The sequence below is a fragment of the Canis aureus genome, chromosome 7 (assembly GCF_053574225.1).
Source record: "Canis aureus isolate CA01 chromosome 7, VMU_Caureus_v.1.0, whole genome shotgun sequence".
NCBI lineage: Eukaryota > Metazoa > Chordata > Mammalia > Carnivora > Canidae > Canis > Canis aureus.
In genome coordinates, this window is record NC_135617.1 from 4,298,021 (window position 1) to 4,318,388 (window position 20,368).

The 20,368-nt window shown below is 46.9% G+C and overlaps 1 protein-coding gene across 4 annotated transcripts in view; it reads left to right on the forward strand.

Moving 5' to 3' along the window:
* Nucleotides 1-20,368, forward strand: part of FYN (FYN proto-oncogene, Src family tyrosine kinase) — a 211,415-nt gene that overhangs the window by 97,581 nt on the left and 93,466 nt on the right. The window contains exon 1 of one of the 4 annotated variants that reach the window (XM_077902736.1): nucleotides 15,564-15,587. The exons of the other annotated variants lie outside the window; for them this stretch is intronic. The gene's annotated coding sequence lies outside the window, so the exon portion shown is untranslated. Of the gene's footprint in view, nucleotides 1-15,563; nucleotides 15,588-20,368 lie in introns of those variants that run through there. 4 annotated transcript variants of the gene reach the window in all.

Sequence of the window (20,368 nt, forward strand, 5' to 3'; positions counted from 1 at the left end):
GGTGGGCAGGGAGGAGGAACAGAGGTAGAGTAAGAATGATTTTTTTTTTTAATCAAAAAGAACCAACCATACCTGAGGGCACAGAAGCACTTTTGCCTAAATTCTAAGTCTCGAAGGGAGTAAAATGAGAGCGAGAAGGCCCCAGGAGGGAGATTGAAGGCAAAGCCTGCTAACTGTAGAAGTCTCTGGAGAGGTGGCCCCTGTTCTCCCAGGGCTGTCTGCGGCCTGCATCTGAATCACCCAGAGAGATTGCTTAAGGGTGCAGGTCCCTGGGCCCAGTCGAGGTGGATGGAATCTGAACCCTTGTAGCAGGTGTGTTCTTCACGTCACGCTCCAGGTGGCTGCTGTGCACACTCACAGGCCGCCCTGCCCAGCCTCTAAGATTCCCTTCCCTGAGCAGGGCTGAAGAATGCAAAGAACAGATCTGCTATTTTGAAGGTCGAGGCTGCGCATGTTGCTCCTTGCTCCGCTGTGCGTGGGCCGATAGAGCACCATGTTCTGCTACCCTGTTCTCTTGATCCTTGAAGTTGCTCCTTGCTCACCAAGAGGAGTGTCCTTCTCATTCCAGATTAGACTGAGTGCCATCCTAAGCCAGATTCTTTGAAGCTGCTTTGAGACCGGCGTCCATCTCGTATGCTCCCGTGTCTCTGCCGTCAGCCCTCACGCAAAAATCTACACTGCAGCTTGGGTTTTGTCTGCAGTAGTGCTTATTTCCCATTTACGGAGGGGAAGCGTTTTCAGACTGAGTTGGCTGTTGCATACTCTAGTACGTGGCTGGACAGCTAACACCGGGTAATAGATCCCACCTGGGATTCCAGGTATTTGGACCAAGTCTATAGCCCTGCCTCTAACTGGAAAGGCTGCCCGTGCAAACGGGTATTATGATATCATTTGTATAGCTGATGCAAGGGTAGAAGGAGCTGCAGCATTTTTTGCTCCTCCCAAATCGCCGCTTAGGTGGTGGAACAGGTATTAACCCCTGATAAAATCAGTGACTCCAGGAATGTAGCCTGTGTCTTAGGCAGGAGGCCCTTGGGAGTTGTGGGGGTGTTCGTTGTCCTCTTCTCAAAGTCGGGAGGCAGTGTTGGCATGTGGGGGTGTGGAGAGTCGGGTAGGGTTGGTAAATGTCCTATGGTGTCTGAGACAGCCCTGCCCAGTGAAGAGTTGCACCCCAACTAAGAAACCCTGCTCTGCAGCTGTACATCCGACGCGGGCAGTAGAGCCAGGTGTGTATCTATGCTCTCTGAACCCAGGCCCCCCCTTTTTTATTTATTCATAGAGACACACACACACACACACAGAGAAGCGGGTTCCATGCAGGGAGCCCGATGGGAGCCCGACGGTAGGTGGGACTCACTCGATCCCGGGTCTCCAGGATCACACCCTGGGCTGCAGGCAGCGCTAAACCGCTTTGCCACTGGGGCTGCCCTGAATCCAGGCCCTTTACGGCCCTGTCCGTGTTAAAGGCATCACAGAATTAATTCCTGCTTCACTGGGAGTTCTCACTGCATTAAAAATTGAATTCTGAGTGATTGTCCTTTGGGTTGAGCCTTTGCTACTCTGCACCAGAACGCGGGCACAGCATGCTCTATGTGCAAGCAGCCTTTCTGAAACCTCAGTAGCCCTGCTTGACCAGCACCCTGTACCTGTCTTTTTTTTTTTTTTTCTTTTAATGCCCGGCCCAGCCAGAAAGATTAAAGCCCAAGAGGATGCTCTCCACCTAGAGCCTTTGATCCAGTCTTATTGGCTTAAAAACCATCCAGATAGGGAATTAGGTGTCAATTTCAGGAGTTTTTTGATATGGTATCTCTGGCTTCCTACCTACCTGGTACACTTCTAGGGCCTACTATGGGAGCTTTATTTAAAGTTTGGTTTTGATGTCTGCCAACAAAGCAGCCAAAACAGTGGCTACATCAGCTTGAATGAGCACACATGAAATTTATTAAAGTGGTAAAAATATCACCATACTGAATGAAAAGGCACACAGTGAAGCTGACCTGAATATAAATATATCAGGATTATAAAAAGAGGAGGGAGTGATATTATGTGATTTTTTTCCCCTCTCATTTTTTTTTCTTTCTCTCTCCCAGTTTCCTTCTCAACTTTTTATTCTGAACAAAGCCACTAGTTTGAGAGGATGGCAAAACCAACACCTATGTGCCCTTTACCTGTAAGATTCGTCAATTGTTCTGAATTTGCCATATTTGCTTTCTTTATTCCTTTTTCCAATTATTTATACACATATATATCTATATGTATTATATATAACACATATGACATACCTTACATAAATTTTTGCTATACCATTTGAAAGTTAAAAACATCTTGGCACTTGACCTCTACACATTTCATTGTGTATCTCCTATGGGTTCCTCTGCACAACCACGATATTATACCTAAGACCTTTACAGTAATTTCATGACATCATCTAACATGCATTCCACATTCAGACAGCTCCCTGTTGGCCAGGCTGCAGGTGGTACAGAGCATCCTGCACTCTGGCCGTGCCTGTTTCTGCATAGTGTCGTTCAGCTTGCTCCTTCTTCCTTGCTGAAAATTGTTAGCTCTCGAGGCTTGGTATTCGATGCAGGGTAAACATCTTCTGCGGCAAGAATACTCCACAGGTGATAATGCATGCTTGATGCTACAAGCATGGCAGGAGGCCATTGATGTCACATTGTCCCACCATCCACAGAGCCTAGTTTGACCTCTTGAGCAGGGTGTGCTAACCAGACCTCACCCTTGTCCAGATACACTTTGAGTCAGTAAAGGCATCTGTGGGCTGGTTCATGGATCCTTTATGGACATCCTGTCACCCACCTGCCTTGCGTCCTCAAGTATCAATGGATAATCCTCACCTGGATCCGGTACTATGTTGGGATGGTGTCTGACATTTTTTCCCCTTTGCTTTCTCTGCCTCGGTTCTTGATAGTGAATGACCTAGGCCTTCATATTTTTTACAGTGACGAATTAGACACTTCCCAGGTGGTCAGCTAGATTTTGCTATGATAATAGATTATGCTAACCACATTTCTTTCTAGTCTCTAGGATAAGAAGGAATAACTCTAACAAAGTTATTCACTACCTGCCAGCGTACCACCTGGGCTCCTTAACTGTAGAGCTTCTTTCCCTTCTTTCCCCACAGCAGCTCAGACTAGCAAGGAAAGGGACTTGCTCAGGGTCACCCAGCTCCTCTGTTGGTGCCGAGATCAAGCCAGAGTGATCAGGCTCAGAGCCAGGGGTTTTCCACTTTGCTCTGTTCCCTCTGATCCCCTACCCTGTCCGTGTCTCACACCTGCAGTTCTTGCCTTAGACAAATGCCTTCCTGACTGGGTCGGTCTGTAAAACAAGGCATAAGCCGGGGAGGGTGTTGCTGTGCCGCTGCAGAAGCAAGCCACACACGCCTAAAAGATGCATGTGCTACTGGGCCCAGAACTCTCCGAAATCTCCATCCATATTGTAACCATCCCAAGTTTTTCATGCTGGTAGCTGATTTATATATTCTGACACTCGACAGCAGAATCGCTAGTTTTCAGCACCTGCGCTGCAGCCGGCTGAGGCCCCTCAGGTCAGCCAAGGCTTTGTTTAGAAGTGGAATTCTGTGCCTGTTTTTAACATACTCTTTCAAACAGAAATTCATGGTCTTGAAAATTTGATTTGAGGGGCGTTTGGTTTTTGAAGAGGGGGAACGTGGGGTTTTATAGACGTATTCTATAACTGAAGTATTCTTAGAAAACCTTGGATTTCTTACTTAGTAGGTTAATAGCACAGTAGCAGACTTTTCATCTGTGGCTTTGAATGAAAGCAAATACATTTCCCTCTGAATCTCATCTGCGTGATTTTTCTGTTTGAAATTGTTCTCTGAGGGGCGGCTGGGCGGCTCAGTCAGTTAAACATCTGCCTTCGGCTCAGGTCATGATCTTGGGGAGCTGGGATCGAGTCTCACCTCGGGCTCCCTGCTCAGTGGGGAGTCTGCTTCTCCCTCTGCCTCTGCCCTTTCCTGCCTCAGTCTGCTTTTTCTCGCTCTCTCTCGCTCTTTCTCAGATAAATAAATAAAATCTTTTACAAGAAAACATTAAAATTGTTCTCTCAGTCCTTACCAGGGAGGCGAAGTGTGTATGTTTTACCAAACGCCTCGCACTCCTGTTCTTTGTGTGTCTTTAACTACAGTAACGAGTCACAGAAGAAACTTTGCACTTGTTCCCATGAGGGGAACGGAAGCAGAGCTGACACAGATGAATAGCTGTGCTCCTCAGCCTGGGCCTCAGTAGTCACAGTGTAAGGGCTGATTACATTAACACTAATCTTCCTTTTTTTTTTTTAAGATTGTATTTCTTATTTGAGAGAGAGCACGAGCACATGAGCAGGGGAGAGGGGCAGAGGTAGAGGGAAAAGCAGACTCTGTGCTGAGCAAGGGGCCCAGTGTAGGACTCGATCCCAGGACCTTGGGATCATGATGTGAGCCAAAGGCAGACGCTTAACCGACTGAGCCACCCAGGTGCCCCAACTCTAATCATTTGTAGCAGAAATCATCCTCAAGCTTGGAGTGATGGGGAACCAATTTTGGAGTGATGGGGAACTGATCGCAGGTAGAGGCCTCCTCTGGTTTCACTTCATGCCACAGGAATTTAGTCCTGCCCTCCCATTTTCCAGATTAACAACCTGAGGCAGAGGCAGATTGAGTCGGGCCCGGGTCAGACCTAATTAAGCTTGAGAGTCTCTTGTGCCCCCTCCTCACGTCTCCTGAAGCTAAAGTTTTCAGTCAGCAAGTACCAGCCACGATGCTTCACCCCCGGCATGACGCTCATCCCACAGAAACACAAGACGTTTCTTCCGTTGCTAACCCTCCACAGCCCAGCCTCCCTTCGCCAGAAACAGCTACCAAGTGAAGAAGCGAAGGTCTCAATCCCTGCTGTCCAATAGAGAGAGAAGGCAAAGAGCATGTATGCCTTAAAATTTTCTAGTAGCCAAAAAAAAAAAAAATTTCTAGTAGCCATGTGAAATGAAAGTAAAAAGAAATAGGTGGAATCAATCTTAATAATATACTTTGACCTGAGATGTATCTAAACTATCCTGTCATCATGCAACCAGTATTAAAAATCATGGAAATAGTTGTGTGCTAAGTCCTAGAAATCTCCGTGTGTGTTCGACTCGTAAGAGCACATCTCCGTTTGGACAAGCCACCTTTCAGGCGCTCCACGGGGCTCGCAGCTATTAGTGGGGGCCACTCCCAGGGAGATCCTTTCACTGAATCTCTTGAGAGAAACTTAATCAGCTGTCTTGTCCTCCCCCACCCCGTCTGAGGCCACATATTTCTATCCTCTGTGTGCCACTTTTTCCCCCAGCTAACTCTAATTACAGGGAGCCGCTTGGTTTGGCCATAACGGCTGGCTCAGCAGTTTCCCACCCGTCCTGGCAGCTGGCGAGACCAACGTACCCTGCCTTGTAAATGATAGTGGGAAGCGTGCTTCCAAACGTGTCCACGGCAGTTTCCATGATTTCCTTTTCTCTGAGGGGGTAACTTGATGGCATTTTGCAAAACCAGGGTGATTTGTTGTCGTTGTCGTTAAATTCACCCTTTCTGAAAGACCCATTTTAATTAATGGACTATTAAAATACACGCAGGCTTGTAGTCTCCCAGGACCTCAGCAGAACAAGTAGGCGTTGTACATTTTTGTGCATTTTTTTGGCTGTTTTTACACCAAGTTTATATACCTCCGTTTTGATTCATGATGGTTTCTTCTTCTTCCTCTTCCTCTTCTTCTTTTTTTTTTTTTTTTTTTGGCTAGTCAAACACTAGTCAATACATCAGCCCCATTTTGAGCATTATTCACAATGAAACCAAGATTATTCACAGTGAAACATTAGTAAAGGTCAGATTCCATTTCCACTAAATGTCAAGTCTCCTGGCCATTGACCCTATCACTGGAAGTATTTGGATCATAATACAATCCTGGGGCGGGGGGCCGATGACAGAAGAAGGGTGATAGGCCTCTGGACTTGGGTATGATGGATTTCACCCAAACAGAAATGTTGATTTGTAAAAGTAGAAATCTGAATAGGGTAAAGATTGCCCCATATTATTAATTAGAGGCCAGACTCCACATAGTCCAACAGTCTCAACTAAGTAAAGGATAGAGAAGATAATATCTTTTGTCCCCCTTATCCCATGTCTCTTCCAGTCATTGAAGGATGACACCATAAAACCAGAGAAATGAATTTCCCCTATTTTCCTTCAACAGTGTATTCCTTAGGTTTTGACCTTGTGTCGATCTCTCTTAATCACGGAGCCCCTGAATCTTTAGGTGTCACGTTGCATTTGGAATCAAACTAATGTGTTTTGTAAGAGCAATTTTCTTCTCTCACCCCACCCCTTCCCTACATTAATCCTCAGTCTCCATTTAAATCACAGCACTTCCCCCCCCCTTTTTTTTAAGGATTTTTATTCATTTATTTGACACAGAGAGAGTGTGCACTAGTAGGTTGAGCAGCAGGCAGAGGCAGAGGGAGAAGCAGGCTCCCCAATGAGCAGCGAGCCCCATGCAGGGTGGATTCCTGGACCTGGGATCATGACCCAGGTCAAAGGCAGACGCTTAACCGACTGAGCCACCCAGGTGCCCCAATCACAGCCCTTTTATTCACTCTGATTCAAAGCCATTTTCATGTCTTTGAGTGGCTATCTCATGTTCATTTCAAAAATATCATTTACTAGCTCTGTTTCTTCTAAACAACCAGAAATCATACTTGACTCCAGCCAAGTGTTTTACTTCCAGTGGGGTACCGAGTAGAAATGTTTCGGTTTCATCTTCAGTATTAATAGTTAACTGAGAGTGATGGATGGGGGGCTGAGGAAAGGAGAGGAAATCCAGAATACGGTGGCAGAGGACCATCCACTCCAAGGATTCTTCTCTGAATCACCAGAGGAGTTATTAAAAACCCTGGCCTCACAGGCAGAGGCCCTGGAGGGACAGGACCCAAGCAAGTATTTAAGAACCACCTCCCCTCACTCAGTTGTGTCCATTTGTCAAAATTCAGGGACAGTTTCACTCTCTGTAAACTATACCTTAACAAACTTAATATCCTGAGGTATATTTATATATGCACACATTGTAAGTTTTGAAATTTTTGACACTTACTATGGGGAATATTTTAACTACCAAACTGGACTCTGAGATAAAGCTCGCAGTCCAAAGAAGCTCGCAGTCGTTCATTCAGTAAACATTTAGGAGCAGTGCTGGGCATTGTTCCTGCCTTGGGAAAACAGAGGTACATTGAGACACAGTACATGACAAGGGTTTTGTTTTATGGGTGAGACCAAACTCCACCAATTAGGACGCAAAACGGAAAGTATAATATGAGTGTTTCTATGGAGCACAAAAGGAAAAGCAGATCCCCAGTACACACACGTGCACACACACACATTCCCACACACACATTCCCAGTTCTACCCCCACTGCCTTCTTGAAGATGGAATAGGGTAGGCAGTGTTAGGAAAATTTCACAGGGAAGCCACAGAACATGAGTCCTGGGGCGTGATTAAGCAAGGAAGTGGAAAATGTTATGCCTGTTTTTCAAAGGAATGACTCTCAAAATTTGGTTTGAAAGTTAAAAAAAAAAAAAAAGTTATTATGGCATCACTTTTTTTTTTTTAAGGATTTTATTTACTTATTTGACAGAGAGAGACAGAGATAGTAAGGGAAGGGAGGAGAGGGAGAAGCAAGCTCCCCCCTGAGCAGGGAGCCCGATGCAGGACTCAATCCCAGGACTCTGGGATCATGACGTGAGCCCAAGGCAGACGCTCAATCGACTGAGCCACCCAGGTGTTCTGCATCAATTGTTTTTTTTTTTTTTTTTTTTTTAATTTATTTATGATAGTCACACACAGAGAGAGAGAGAGAGAGGCAGAGACACAGGCAGAGGGAGAAGCAGGCTCCATGCACCGGGAGCCCGACGTGGGATTCGATCCTGGGTCTCCAGGATCGCGCCCTGGGCCAAAGGCAGGCGCCAAACCGCTGCGCCACCCAGGGATCCCGCATCAATTGTTTTTAAAATGATTTCAAGGGACGCCTGGGTGGCTCAGTGGTTCAGTGTCTGCCCTCACCCCAGGGCATGATCCTGGGGTCCCGGGATCGAGTCCCACATAGGGCTCCCTGCAGGGAACCTGCTTCTCCCTCTGCCTGTGTCTCTGCCTCTCTCTGTGTGTCTCTCATGAATGAATAAATAAAATCTTTAAACATAAATAAAGTGATTTCAGTAACCTTTCATACTGTTCAGTTTTTTTATCCTGATCTATCTGGTCACAGTGCCTGACACACAGTAGGTGTGCTGAATTGAATTGATGCTTTCAGTCTGCCTTTCCCTGACAAACTATCATACACAGTTGTCTCTTAGGATAATAAAGTCGTGTATAATTTTCAAAACAGAACCCACATTACCCCTGTGAGCACTGCTTCCTAAATACTAAAAATGTTTGCCCTTGAAGGAAAGAGCATACAAGACCATTTAAGTGGTTCCTGACGGTACATGTCACAGTATGATTTGATTTTTATATTTAAGGAACATTAACTCTTCTTTCTAACCCAGTTTTTTTTATTCTTTTTCATTTTTAAATATATCCAAGGTTTTGGATAAGCAGCTGAGCCAAAAGAAATGATCATGGCCTCTCCTACCCAGTTTGTCCTTCCACCAGATCCAGGACATAGCACCGTGTTTTCCTGGGTCTCGGATGCTCTTTCAGGAGTTGGGGAGCAAAGAGTAGTTGAGAGCAGCTGTTGATACTGAATTGAAAAAAATACAGTCAGTGCAGGGCGTCCGCTCGCCCAGGACAAGTGCTCTCCCTACACATTTTTTTTTTTAAAGCTCAATCTACTCTGACAATCGAGTTGTTTCCATAGATTTTTATTTTATTTATTTATTCCTGAGACACAGAGAGAGAAAGAGGCAGAGACACGGCAGAGGGAGAAGCAGGCTCCAAGCAGGGAGCCCGATGCGGGACTCGATCCTGGGACCCCGGGGTCACGCCCTGGGCTGAAGGGGGCGCTACCCCGCTGAGCCCCCCAGGCGCCCCTCTGCCTACACATTTTGCAGCTGATCTGCGAGTTACCATTATGGGATACTCTGATACCGCCAAACATAGCAGGAACGGTCGTCACGCTGTGTGGTGACGAGGCGGGCCGGGGACCAGCTGGCGTATTGCTTCTTTTGGAAGGCCGAGTAGCATTTCTAGAGGTGCTCGGTGCGTTGGAAGCTCTCACGGCCGTTCTACCTACGTCCCGAGCCTAAACAAAACGTGCATTCCGGTCTCCGTTCCAATTACTAGCCCTTCTGGCTGCAGGGAAAGTAGATGAAGCCACAAGAAGCGGGTTTAGGGTTTTAAATGGCAGAATGGACAGGCCGCTCTCCGTGGCGCTGGGCGTGTGATAGGGATCCGAGCTCCCCTCTGCAAGCCAGCTGCGGGGTCTTGGTCCCTGACTCTCCCCTTCCTACTTTCCAGGGTGGGGTGGGGGGAGTCCGGAATCGCAGGAGCTGAGATGTGGTGCTCGGGTGATGCCCGGCACCATTATATGCTTATTCCGTGTCAGGCCTCGTGCCTTTGGCCTTGTGAGCACACAGATCGATTCTTGCCATCTTCTTGTTTAAAAGCTGTCCAGGGGTGACAAAACATGAGAGATACCTGACTCTGGGAAACGAACAAGGGGTAGTGGAAGGGGAAGTGGGCAGGGGGTTGGGGTGATGGGGTGATGGGCACCGAGGGGAGCACTTGGCGGGATGAGCAATGGGTGTTCTGCTGTATGTTGGCAAATTGAACTCCAATAAAAAAAATTTTTTTAATAAATAAATAAAAGCTGTCCAGGGTTCCCAGCAGCCTCTGAGAAAGGCCTGAACGTTGTCCCCCGACGTCCAAGGCCCTTCAGCATGCATCTGTCTGAACTGGCTTTCTGCTGACCTTAGGCTTCGTACCCGCCCGACCGCAAGAGCAGACCGCCCCTCGGGGGGCCTCGGGCCCTCGCTGTCCTCCTCCAGGATGCCTTCCTTCCATCTCTTACAGTCTGCTGCAAGGGTCGTCTCAAATGCCACTCCTTCCAGTCCTTCAGGCTGCAAAAGTCACCTCTTTGTCCGACGCTGTGTCCCTCTCTCGGGGGGCTCCAAGAGGCCTCTTCTGGTGGAGCCTCTGTTCTCTGCAAGGAGGCCTGCAGAAGGCCACCTCACTGTCCTCACGTGGTCTCTCTGTACAGATGCATCCCTTGTGAGCACAGCAGACCGATGGGACTAGAGCCCTATCCTATGGCTTCACTGAACCTTAATTATCTCTTTAAAAGGCCTGTCTTCCAACATAGTGACACTGGGGGTTAGGACTTCAGGATATGAATTTTGGGGAGACCCTGTCCTGTCAGTAATGCATGGATACAAAAATACTGCCAGCCCCTCTGAGGGAGCATGTGCACATTTGGGCTCCCGTGCGTGCTCTGTGACCAGCTTTCTTCTTCCCTGCCCTCGTGCAGAAGGCCCACAGGGCCCCGGATGGCTTTGTGGCTCACCTGCAGCAGCCCTGCCGGGCTGGTTGGGTCCAGCTGCTTCCACCCCTCCAGGACCCTGCCTCTGCTGCCACTGCGAGGGCTCCCAGACACACGCACCATGTCACTGCACACAGAGGTCCTCCCGCAGACCCTCAAGGCCCCTGGCCGCCAGGGAAGGGGAACAAGAGAAAAGGAACCACGGCACAGAGGGGAAGGAATCAGGGTACAAGAACAGGAGGGTGACATTTTGGGGGTAAAAGAAAGAAACGAAGCCTTTTCCTTTTACTTCTCTGTTAAACATGTCCACGGGTGTTTTTTCTTCTCTCCAGGATTCTCCAGGTCCTCGATTCTGAAAGCGGCTAAGGAACCCCTTGCCCTTAGCTCTAGTAGTTTAGACCGTTGAGAAGGGATGTAGGAGAAGGCAGTCTAATCGGGGCCTTTGGTAACCCACCTCTGGCTTACAGAGAAAGGCTGTTCAGTTACAAATAATTTTTATTCTGCTAAATCAGAGGCTCCTCAAGCTGTCATCTGCCTGCAAATTGGCTGGAGGCACGACTTCTGCATTATGCAAAGTATTTATTCTCACAATTAAGATGCTGGAAAGTGTGGTTTCACACTTTTCTGCCAGTATAAAGGTTCTCACCCAGTAGTGAACCAAAGTCACCTGGGGGGGGGGGGGATTTACAACATACCTAAGCCCTTTGCTTCTGCTTCCCTTCCCGCCTATGCGGGTGAGATGACCCAGGGCCTCTCTCAACCTGTACTATTAACCACCGTGTCATCATCTATCTTATTACTTCCTTAGAGGTTTCTGATTACATTTTTCAAATGTAGGATTCCTTTTTTTTTTCCTTAACAAAATCCAGTGATGAATTCATTTTTTAATATTTTGTTCCATTATGGAAATTTTCAAATTTATAGAAAATACACAGTGTAGCCTCATGTACACTCCCCCCCACGAATCCCTCACCCAGCTCCAACAGTTATCCACATCCTCCCATTCTTATTTCGTCTGTACCTAGATTACTATTGCTATTTATTTTATTTTATTTATTTGTTCATGAGAGACAGAGAGAGAGAGAGAGAGAGGGAGGCAGAGACACAGGCAGAGGGAGAAGTAGGCTCCATGCAGGGAGCCTGACGCGGACTCGATCCCAGGACCCTGGGGTCACACCCTGAGCCACCCAAGTGCCCCTGTTGTTACTATTTTTTGACTCTGCAGTTTTGTTTCATAGGAGAGAGAGCACGCCTTGCTTATGCCTTGTTTTTGAACTAAAAACTGGTTCCACGTCCTTACAGGCGCTTCCCCCATCATTTTGCATTTAATCCTCACGGCCCCCCAAGGCATTGTTACCCACATTCTATGACTGTGGAAACTGAAGCGCTAGGAAATCAGACGCACGTGCAGCCCCCCAGCTAGTAGGTGCTCAAGCAGGGATTCACTGCCGCAGGTGTCCTAAAGCCATGCTTTTACCCCCAAGCTACACCTTGGAAGAATAAAGACCATTAAAATAAATTTTTTAAAAAATGTGTAGATAAGCTTTACGGTTTGGCTAGATGGATCCACTATATGATAAAGCAAATATGGTATAATGTTAATGTGAGAACTAGGTAGTCAATGTAAAACTACTAAAGCTGCGTATTTGAAGTTTTTCACAGTAAAATATTGGTGGAGGGTAATTTCAACAGAAGCCGACTTTGCCTTACCCATCAAGCAGTGGACAAAACACATAAGCTATTTTGTTACCCATCCTCTTCAGGTCTGCTCCAAAGAGCCAAAGAGACGGATTTGAAACTTGGTTGAATTTTGATTTTAGAAACGTCAAGCCAGGGCAGCCCGGGTGGCTCAGTGGTTTAGCGCCACCTTCAGCCCAGGGCATGATCCTGGGGTCCCGGGATCGAGTCCCACGTCGGGCTCCCTGCATGGAGCCTGCTTCTCCCTCTGCCTGTGTCTCTGCCTCTCTCTCTCTCTCTCTCTGTGTGTGTGTGTGTTTCTCATGATTAAATAAATAATATCTTTAAAAAGAAAGAAAGAAACGTCAAGCCAGGGAGAGAAATCACTCGGAGGTGTACCGGGCGAGGTCCGAGAGAACTCAGAAAACTGATTCGGGCACAGGGTCACCCCAGCGGGGGCAGGGGGGGCGGATACATGTCAGCTGACAGCTCGGGAAGCCTCCTCGCTCTTGCTGCTCTTGCAAGGCTAGAGCTGGTTATAACGACGGACAGTTCTCCTTTCCCAGTTCTGGCCACTTCGGTGGGATCCCATCCTCTACCCAAAGGAACATTCCGCGTCCATACAAACAGCGGAATGAAAGGACGTAATCGATTGCTTTCACCAAACGACATCAAACAGGAGCTGCCCACACCGCTCTACTGTGTGACACGGGCCCCGCGTCGATGGTGACCTGGCCTGGCCGCCAACTGCTGAGCGCTCTCTACTCTCTCAGGGGTAAAGGGATCCCTGGGGGCGTTTCATTGCTGAAGGTACAGCCCACGGGCTCCCTCCCACTCCGCCGAGAGCCCCGTGAGTCCTGGCGGCCCCAGTGTGGCTGCCATTGGCATTACTCAACCTGCCTTTCCAGCTTTCCCCTGCTCTGGAGGAGGAAGCTGCTTAGAGATAGGACAGCCATCTCTCCAGGATCCCCCAGAGTCCCCACAAATTGTGAAACTGTGGTCCCATGAGGAAACCAAGAAGTTTCTAGTAACCCACCTTTCCCACTGACTGCCAAAGTTCTGATGGAGCCTTGGGGCCCATGTGACTCACTGACGTCCATAGCATCACGCTGCCCTCCTTTTGCCGTTACCCTAAACACATAAGCTATTTTGAATTTATGAGGGCTATAAGAATTTAAAGCCCTCAAAAAGTACCCGTCTCTTGAGTTAAGTAATCCATCAGCTTCCTTCATCTGGAAACGTTCAGGCAGTCCTGGTTAAAAGGAAGAACGGGCTTTGCGATCATGCTGGATGCGGACCCCCAACTTCCACCATTCCTGGATGGGAGACATGGGGAAAAGTGCCCTACCTCGTTGAGCCTAGCTCATGGGATTGTCGGAAGATGCAAGCTCAGATAGAAAGTATGTGAAGCCGCCTAACAGTGTCCCTAAGCTAATGTCACTAAGCAGTGGTTTCCCTTCCTCTCCTGTGTGATACGTTGCAAGGTATGAGAGGAGGGCTCGCATCCCTGCCACCAGCTGGTGGTATGAGCACACCTGGTCTCTCCGCATCTGTCCACCTAAGTCTCCTCATCTAAAAATGGACTGTCTGCTCCAAGATGCTGTGACTTTAAAAAAAATAAATAAATCACACTAATTGCTCCTTAGGAGGCTCCTTCCGACTGTGGGGGGCATGGGGGAAACTCCTACACATGTGGCAGCCCAGAGAGAGTGAAGACTTGGGACTGGTGAGCTCGAGGTAGGGATCGCAGGGGAGAGATGATCAAAATGACCCCAGAATCAAAAGCTAAGGTCGCCCACTTGGGTATCAAGGCCGAGTTACAGCGCACTGAGGGGTGTGGGTGTCTGCGCTTCTGGTCATTTGCCCAGAGGAAGGCGACTGCGGCCTCCCCCCCTCCGGGCCCCTGCCCGGGGGAGGCTCCTAGGCTGCTTCAGACGAGCCCACCGCTGCAGCACCCCTGCCCACGCGCGTGACCTCTGCCCTCCTCCCGACACTGATTTCCGTCACCATTTCGCGTGCTCTCAAACCACAACAGGTTGTCTGCTCAGTTTTGCGTACCAGGCATCGAATCCGTAGTTCACGTGGCCCGGCAGCCTGGCCTGTGGACCTTCTGTCCTCGCGGCTGGCCCCGCACGTCCTTCCTCCCCGGCCTGCAGCCGCGCGGAGCCTGGAGCTGGGCTGAGCTGGGAGCGAGGGAAGGAACGGGGTGTGGGCTTGCTCCCTCCGTGGGCGCGTGGCTGTTCTTGCTCGTTTGTCTCTTATATCTGGGTTTTGTCGGGCTCTCGGCTTTCTTTTCGGGCTGTATTTTGCTGCTGGTCGCAGGAACTTGCAAAATGGGGTGACTTCGTTGCTTATCGTTTGGGATCAAACTTTCCCCAGCGAGATACAGAGAACGCGCGTGGGGAGGATGACGGTGCCTCGCAGGGGTGACGTGTTCTACCGTCTGAAGAGCGCTCTCCCATACACCACGGTCCCGTTTTGTCTGCATTAAACTCGGAAAGAGACGAAGGCCCCACTCGCCCCGCTAGAGCGGGAGCTCTTCGTTGTCTTTACACCATCTCTGTAGTCAAACCACAAAGGGGAGAGTTACGGCAGCCTTCTGCTCCGTTCCTTTTCTCCTTCTAGCTTCAGCTTCATGTCCTCCAGACGTTTTCCCAGCGCACTGCTGGATTGTCTGGACACTTAAACAGTTGTTGACCGATGACATGTGCCATCAGGGAGCTTCTGATCCAGTGGGAGAAAGAGCCCTCCATCCGTGAGTGTAAGCAACAGAGCCCCCCACGCAGAAGGCACTCGGTAGCCAGATGCTGAACGAGCGGGGAAGAGATGAATGGCTAGCGTAACCCACCAGAGTCCTGAAAAGCAAGGAGAAGAGCCGGGGAGGAACTGGAAAAGACATGATCCTCCATGGGAACAGGCACAGGGGTGCAGCACCCCGGGGTGGGGGTGCCTGGGAGCAAGAAGGCAGGAGGACCAGGCACCCCCAGGGATTGTCTGCGCTAGTGATTCACCATCCGTTAGCGCGGCTAAATGCGAGTTGAAGATGTTGGAGGAAGCCACATGGGTAGGGGCTGAGAAGAACGAGCAGGAAAACTGTCATCCTCTGCCCTGTCGGGTGGGACAAGCAGAAAGAGGGAAGCAGCAGGCAGACAGACTGGAGGGTCGAGCCCGCCGTGTCGGAGCCCGTGCTAGGAGCTGGGCGAAGGCCATGGGGACAATCAAAGCAGCAGCACAAGCCTCGGCCCCAGCCGTTCAGAGACCCTGCCATGCACAGGAAACAGTGAACCGGTGTGACTGTCCCACCCCCACATGATCAAGCGTGGGGGATAAGCCAAGGAACCGAGACACTATGAGATCAATGTGAGCCCGAGGAGCTAAAAGGAAGGCTTCCGGAGGGTAAGATCAGCTTGAGGCCGGGCACATGTGTGCCCTCCTGGGTGGAAATGGTGCCGGGGCACTGGGAGATGGTGCACAGGCGTGGGGGCCCTCCCGTGGGAGGCCCGGAAGCCAGGCTGGAGAGCTGAGGAAGGGAGCGGGCCAGGAAAGCGAGGTTACGTGGAATCCTTGTCCCCAGGCCCCGGAGGCTGGGCTCTGCACCTCCCCTGGCCCACGGTGCGAGAGAGAGCCGGGGGAAGCAGGCTCCTCCTTGGCACAGGCACGGAGCCCTCTCGGTGGCTCCTGGGGGTCCTGACCTACTCCAGCCCAGCTGCTACCCCCCTGGCAGTAGAACAGGAGGAAGTCAAGGTCCTCTGCTGTGGCTGTCAGGAGGCACTGTTTCTGTCGGTCGTTTTCGCTGCCATGAAGCTCACTGCGTTCGAGTGTTTTTGGAGAGCCCCAGAAGCTTGTGCTGTGTGAGCTCTAGGCACTTTGATCATAGTGAGGTTTATTTAATTGTCAGTCTGTCTGGCTGTTTATTAATTATCAAAGTGTAGCTGACATACAGTGTCGCATATTTTCAGGTGTGCAACGTAGTGATTCCGCTTCTCTGTGCACCACAAGTCTCTCTCACCACACGGTGCTATCACCATACCATTGACTATATTCCCTGTGCTGAACCTTTTATCCCCGTGACTTATTCTTTCCATAACTGGGAGCCTGTATCTCCCACTGCCCCTCACCCATTCTGCCCGTCCACCCCCCACCCCTCGTCTCTGGCAACCACCAGTTCTCTGTACTTATGGCTCGGTCTCTTTTTCTTTGTTGATTCATTCATTTTTGTTTTGTTTTGTTTTGTTCTGTTTTTGGATTCCACGTACAAGTGAAATCACATGGTATTTGTCTTTCTGTATCTAGCATATTTCATTTAGCGTAATGTCCATCCGCGTTGTCACGAATGTCATTATGGTGAGTTTCTTACGATAACATCCACATTGATACGCGCCCTCGGTGTACAGTACTTAAAAATACAGAAAAGCACAAAGGACAAAAAGAGTCACTATTATTCCATCACTCAGAAATTATCACACATGTTGTTAGTATCTTTGTCCAGTGTCCAAACTTGGAAGTTATTTTAAGTGATTTCAAATTGCACTTAATGTTTTACATCTTATTTTTATAACTTGGCACTGTACCATGAATATTATCATGTCAGTAGTGTCAATAAGTTTATTTTACAGTGTGATTCCAGGGCTATCTCCTATCCCACTCTAGGAATGTGCCGTAGTTTATTTAATCACATAGGAAACCAACCTCTATTTTTGCTTATTTTGGTTGTTTCGAAAGACTTGGGTTTTAACCATTTTTAAAAACAACGTCATACTATACCATTTTCAGATAACCTTGTTTTCATTGAGTGAATTGCCCAGTCAGGTTCAAGCGAACAAAAAAAGTTCTTCATAAAGTTTTATCTCATTTTTTGTTGTCATTTTATCAAAATGATAATCAACCCCTGAGTGGAAAAGAATTGTATGTGCCATAGCTTGCCGCTCTAAGAAAACGCAAGCAGACCAAGCCCCGTGCTGATGGATACACCCAAGTATAGAATAAGTTTAGGGATCTCAGGTGTAGCAGGTAGTTCTTAGACGTTAAATATCATCCTGTGCTTGATATAGTGAAATTTCAATTAAAAAAAAATTTTTTTGAGTAACCCTCAGTATTCAGGTAGATGAAGAGCTTTCTTAACCCTCTCTACCTACCTACCTCTCGCTCAGCGCCTCTCTCTTCAAGACATCTGTCTCCTTCCCGATGTGGGATGCCATTTGAAAGGCTGGCTCCTGCTCACTTTATTGTAAGCTGTGGGGAAGAGAAGGTGTCAAGCCTATTTTCCCTTTGAGGCAGAGTTTGATTTGCAGAGGCCTGGAGCTTCCTGTTTGTGTTTCTTTTCCAGTAATACGTGTGATTCACCACAGTTCAAGGTAACCCCCATCTACAACGCCTCATTTTTTTTTTCAAATGGAATTTTTCTGTGGGAACCATAGAATAGAGAGGAATCCTGAAAGTCTTCCATGAAATTGTGCTCGCGGCATCTCATAATTTTGCAACGTAATTAGTTACCTGTTTTTCTTTATTATTTTTTAATCAGTCTATGCTCATACAAACAAGGTATGCATCATAGAGCAGGAAATGAAGGTCAAGAAAAATAAGTATTGTATTTTTTTGAAAAAAATTACTTTGTTGCTGGTACATGGGAGCAGAATTTTTCATATTGAACTAATAGCAGTTTGCTAAGGCCTTTTGTCAATTCTAATAATTTATCTGTAATTTTTCTTAGGTCTGTGTAACCAGTGTCATCCATAAATAACCATCAGATTTAGTTCTCCCTTTGCAACATTTATTTATTTGTTTATCTTTCTTATTTTAACCCCTCTGCCTAGGACCCACAGTACAGTGTTAAGCAAAATAGAGAGAGCACACCTCCTTGACTTGTTCTTAATTTTAAAGGGAAGGCTGAAAAAAAAAGGGGGGAGCGGGGGGAGGCTGCTAGCATTTTGCCATTGAACATGATGCTTACTGTTGGGATTTGGTTAATACTCCTTTTTTAAGTTAAGAGAGTTACCTTCTGATCCTAGTTTGCTAATAAGAGTTTCTGTTTTTTTTTAAATCACAAATAAGTGTTGAATTTTACTCAGTGCTGTTTCTGCATCCATTGATAAGATCGAGGGTTTTTCTCTGTTAATCTGATAATGGGGAAATTGCTGTCAGCAACTTTCTTAAGTTCAATCGTCCTAGCATTATTGGTACAAATCCAAGTTAGCCATGATATGTTTAATGCACTGTTGGGTTCATTTGCTAACGTATTTTTAGGATTTTTATTTGTATTTATATCTGAAATTGGTCTATAGTTTTCCTTTCCCCTACTACCCTTGTCTGGTTTTGATAGTAAGATTCTCTATCTCTGAAAGCGTGCATCTTTTTTTTCTCTAAAACTATCTGAACCTACTGCTTATTAGTTTTGTTTTCTTTGATGGAGAGATGAGTAGATTTTTAACCGATACATCAATTCATTTAACGGTTATAAGACTGTGTTTTTCTGAAATTCTTCATTTCAGTGAAATTTTCAAACTTAATGATATACAGCTGTTCCATAGTACATTCTTATTTTTTGTTCTCTGCTGGATCTGTAGTTATATTCTCTCTTTTACCCCTAATTTTTTTTAATATTCCCTGTGTTTTTCTTGATCAGTTTTGCTGACTTACCTATCAGCCTTTTCAAATAAACAGATTTTGCTTTGTTAATCTTCTGTAGTATGTCTTGGTTTACTGATTTTCTTAGTTTCTACCCTTTATTATTCCTTTCTTCCACTTACTTTGGATTTATTCTCATTCACTTTCTTACATCCTGAATTGGATACTCATTAGTTTTCCATCTCTTTTCCTTTCTAGGATAAAAATTTAAGTATTTTCCTTAAGTATACCATTAGTGGAATCTGCCCAGTTTTATTTTGGAATGTTATCATTACCATAATTGTTTCATCTTTGATTTCATGAGGTACTAGCAGTGTCATTTTAAATTCCCAAACGAGTGAGAGTTCTTTAGTAACCATTGTGTTTAGGAGTCTAACTTTTTAAAAATCTGTTATTAGAGAATGTTGTTTTTATGAAACCAGTTCCACAAAATTTATTGAGACTTGGTTCATGGCCTGGTGTGTGATCGATTTCTTAAAAACATTCCGTGAATATTTTTTTTAATGGATATTCTCTGATGGGTGCTGGGGAGATAGAGCTTCACACATTAGATGAAACCTCTTAACCATGTTGTTCAAATCTTTTATGTACTTTTTAACTCATCAGTCATTAAGAGAGGTATTGTTAAAATCTCTCACTGTGTTTGTCATTCTATCCTTACCGTTCTGACAATTTGCTTTAATCCTGGAGGAATATCAAAGAGCCTTTTGCTGACACCATCCTCTTTCTCTCAGAACATGGATTCCCTTCTTTGGCTTCTAAGTAACTATGAATCTAGTTTCCCAGAAGCCCTGAGTTCAAGGCAGTCACCTTCAGATTACCTTGTTAGATTTAACACTGTGGGCTATTTCAGAGGAAAAGAAAAGAACTGCTATGCTCGAAAGAGCCTTAAAGTTCATCTAGCTCCACCAGTATCTGTTTATCTAAACTCTGCTAGAACAGCTCCATTGTCACACAGTCTCTACCCTCTTTGGGAAGCTCTCATTATTAAAACAAGTCATAAGAAAATAATTCTTCTATGTAACAACCCATCAGTTTTTTTAGATTGCTTAAATGTCTTCTTTTACTTAAAGCAAAATAATCTTAACATAATTCCAGGTCTTTTTGATATCTATTATTTTCTGAACAAGTTCTAGATTCTTTCCTTTTTTAAAAAAAGAATTTAGGGATCCCTGGGTGGCGCAGCGGTTTGGCGCCTGCCTTTGGCCCAGGGCGTGATCCTGGAGACCCGGGATCGAATCCCACGTCGGGCTCCCAGTGCATGGAGCCTGCTTCTCCCTCTGCCTGTGTCTCTGCCTCTCTCTCTCTCTCTCTCTGTGTGACTATCATAAATAAATTAATTAATTAAACATTTTTAAAAAGTCAAAAAAATAAAAAAAGAATTTCTTTATTCATGAGCAATACACAGAAAGAGGCAGAGACATAGGCAGAGAGAGAAGTAGGCTCCCTGTGGGGAGCCCAATAAGGGACTCAATCCCAGGACCCCGGGATCATGCCCTGCGCCAAAGGCAGACACTCAATCACTGAGCCACCCAGGCTCCCTCGAGTTCTAG